Source organism: Ceratosolen solmsi, unplaced genomic scaffold, assembly GCF_000503995.2.
Source record: "Ceratosolen solmsi marchali unplaced genomic scaffold, CerSol_1.0 scaffold10, whole genome shotgun sequence".
NCBI lineage: Eukaryota > Metazoa > Arthropoda > Insecta > Hymenoptera > Agaonidae > Ceratosolen > Ceratosolen solmsi.
This window is the reverse complement of record NW_011948412.1, coordinates 7005912-7009270: the sequence shown is the minus strand read 5'-3', so window position 1 is coordinate 7009270 and position 3359 is coordinate 7005912. Positions and strand designations below refer to the sequence as shown.

General features: G+C 38.1%; 1 long non-coding RNA gene across 1 annotated transcript in view; it reads left to right on the top strand.

Annotated features, from left to right (window-relative positions):
- LOC105368688 (uncharacterized) overlaps positions 1-3359 on the top strand; it is an 81646-nt gene that overhangs the window by 20704 nt on the left and 57583 nt on the right. The window lies entirely within an intron of this gene.

Below are 3359 nucleotides of genomic sequence, written 5' to 3'. Positions count from 1 at the left end.
AAATCTCCAAGCCTCCTCGTCCTCCTCCTCTACCTCCTCCTCCTCCTCCTCCTCCTCATTCAAACCGCACGTTTTCGTCGCTCCACTCAACAGTCGATCCAACGTTAGCTCCAAGCATCTTTATTCGACTCCTGTCCCTCCCAAACCCTCGGCCGAGACCCCAGATACGTCGCATTGCAAAACACTTGGAGGCGACCCCCGCCTTCGACGCCTATTATTCCGCGCGGTTTTCATTTATACCGAGCGGGCGAAGCTTGAGCTCGCGGCTTTTGAATTGAAAATTAATGATCCTCGTGTTATATTGCGCGTATGCGCTCGAGTAAAAAATAAAAAGGAGGCCGGCATATTAAATGTAATAGTCGCGACCATGAACACGTTCGTTAATGCAACTACATGCGCGTCTGTATCTTGGGAAAGGCGTTTAAAGGGCAGAGTGCGCGTTGAAAAGACTTTTGGAGAAATGTTTGGCGAGAAAGATGTACGAAGAAATATATTTGCATACTGCGCGACCTCACGGATTACTGCGAAATAAAATCTTTTGTAATGCCTTATTAGTGGAAGCACCGCCAATTAAACCTTTAATAATCAGAGCTTTATTATTTTTCGTTTAACGAACGTTGCACGTTTCACGTAGCGTCACGCTATTTGTAATTTATCGTTGAAAATTATCCACAAGATTTTCATTCTATCATTCATTTACGGAGCTCTCGATTAATTCCCCTGCACCTAAACATTATTTCACCTCGATATTATTCGATATCTTAATTGAAAAATTTATGTCTCAACAAGTAAAAATAATCTCTTATATTGGATTGGTTAAAATGCCGAAATCTTATAAGATTCCTTTAATTTACCTATCTAGGCGACGATGCCTATCGGGTTTCCATACATTTAGTCTTCCGTTACAAAGTTTGCTTGCGAGGCATTTGCATTAAAATTCCTTTCACTAATACAGCCTTATATTACTGCCGGCCTCTCTTATACAAATATTTCTCATTACAATCGAGACATTTCTAGCCTAAAATAGCCCTATTTTTATTTCATTCTGATATTTAATATGAATTGTCCTTGTCTTGATGAGTATAACAATTTTTCCTCGATCTCTTTATTAGATAATGAAATAAAATACCATTCGCTCGTTACGTACAAAAGAATGGCCGAACTGTCTTACCGAAAGCTGCACATTTAAGTCAAATGTGAATAAAAAAGGAGATCGTCCATGGATAAATTATTCTGCTACTTTTAAAGAATACTTGTTTTATTCGATTGTCTTTTGTTTTTTTTTTTTTTTTTTTAAATCAGTGGCACGCATATTTTCAATTATATTGTGAAAAGGATGAAACTTTTCAAGAATGATCGCACTAATCCAGATATAAGACAAATATTTAACCAGCACAAGGCAATTAAAAAATATATAAATTGCGCTAAAATTGCACTAAATCGAACGTCCGATTTCCCCCGATTTCCCTTGGAATTGATGGAAGAATTATGCAAAGCCAAACAATCGATTAATCGTTCTTTTTAATAACTCATGACAAGGTAAGATGATACATCATCTTTGATCTGCAATAGAAATAAACTATTTATGTGCATAAAAATGGTTTTTGCATAAATTATTAAAACACAAATTTCACCATTGTGTTTTTTTTTTTTTTTAACAAGAAACCCACTATTATTGCAATTAAAATAAAATAAAAAAATTATATGGATAAGAATAATTTAATTGTGCAAATTTTAATACTTTTCCACTCTCGTTTTATTTAATTTTCATTTCTCGTTTTTATAATACTATAATTACGACAAATCCACCTTTGCCGAACTTAAACTTTTGCAACATTTAGATTTTTAATCTTGACACATTTATATATATATATATATATATTGACAATAAAAAATTGCGTTATAATATCGGATGAGAGAAAGAATGAGAGAGTTTTAAATACTAATCGATCGAGCTTTGTAATAAACTAATAAACATAAAATACAATCCTTATTAAAATAAATAATTCGAGTGTTATTTAAATTTGTTAATTAAGTCATTCGTACAATACAGTAAGTAAATACGTTTAAAAACATAGAGGTAAAATAAAAAAAAGCCCGTCTCGAAGCTTTAATGAATGTTTATAATTGCGATATAATAATAAAGTTATTGTATAGTAAGCCGATATGATGGTGTTCAGTGTTCAGTGTCAGGAGACACTTTGAAACTGTAAATGAAAATTTTCAACAAGTCCTTCTGGATCTCGCAAGGAATATTAAGGCATAATTCATAAACATTTCGCGTGGTAAAGAAGAAAAAAAAAAATGAAATTTCGTCTCCCAAAACTCATAAATACCAGCAACGATATAATACCTTTAACGCCTGGATTCTGCTTGGCTTAGAATTTCAGTTTCGAGCTTCGCAAGGACGTATACGTATCGCACGTACACTGTCCAAGGTAATTAGCACCTCGAATAAAAAAGAAAGGAAATTCCGACGCGATGAGCTTTGACGAGTCGGTAGCTCGTGCTGTCGTTCTCTCTCTCTCTCTATCTCTCTCTCTCTCTCTCTCTCTCTCTCTCTCTCTCTCTCTTTTATTTTATCGACGCGCTCCGCCGAGCTTTTCGTTCAGCCATCCGCGATGACGTTTTTATGATTTCTTCGCTCGGCCGTTCGAACGCGAGGTACGTTCACCTCCGGGAACGTCATTCTCTGGCTTGAACTAGAAGCATGAGATGATAGTACAAACCCAGTGCTTTTTCGCGTTTGACGGAACGCTCGGCTTTCCTTGTTCCCCCTTGTGACAGTCTCCTCACCGTGCTGTGTATTAGCCGCCGTAAACATCGCCGCGCATCGTTAATAAAAGCGAATCGGCTAGGAGCAATTATCGTAAATGCCGAGTCAATGAATTCGTCGAGCGATAATGCCATTGGTTGGAGGGTTGTAATGGGTGAAGGGGGTAGTGAGGAGGGGAGAGTGGGAGAGGTAAGGGGATGGGATACGGAAGGGAGAGGAGAGTGAGAAATGGGAAAGTGTTTCGAGAGTAAAGCAGGCGTCAACGAGCATTTTTTATCGTCGCGAAGTTAACGAGAGAACTCCGGCACAAAAGGACGCAAGGACGATTTGGTCGAACGAGGCATTTGATACGGGCGACGACATCACGAGGAGGCATCGTTTGGTACTTTAACGTTGTACTCCGGCAATCGGTGTGCATGCTTAGTCGATCACGGCCCTCCTCTTTGCGTGCCTTCGCGTTTGACCTATATTTCGAGGATCGGACGGAGCGACTTTAATTCTCGTTCAAGTGCGAGATTGGTGTGCTTTACAAATTAATTGGCTTAAACGGAAGTATATACACACACACACACACACACACACA